Below are 204 nucleotides of genomic sequence, written 5' to 3' on the forward strand. Positions count from 1 at the left end.
GAAATTTCAAAGTTCAAACACACGAAAATAGAAGAAAAAAATCATTATGTCTGATACCTGTTTATGATTAGCATTAATTAATCACGAAGTCACGAAGAGCGTATTGGGGGCAGAGATAGACTTTTTTTGGAAATAGAAATAGCGTTTTTATAAGTGAGAAAATTAGATGAAATGTAGTGTATGGAAGGGAAAGGGAGAAAGTGA

The sequence above is a fragment of the Penaeus monodon genome, chromosome 33 (assembly GCF_015228065.2).
Source record: "Penaeus monodon isolate SGIC_2016 chromosome 33, NSTDA_Pmon_1, whole genome shotgun sequence".
Taxonomy (NCBI): domain Eukaryota; kingdom Metazoa; phylum Arthropoda; class Malacostraca; order Decapoda; family Penaeidae; genus Penaeus; species Penaeus monodon.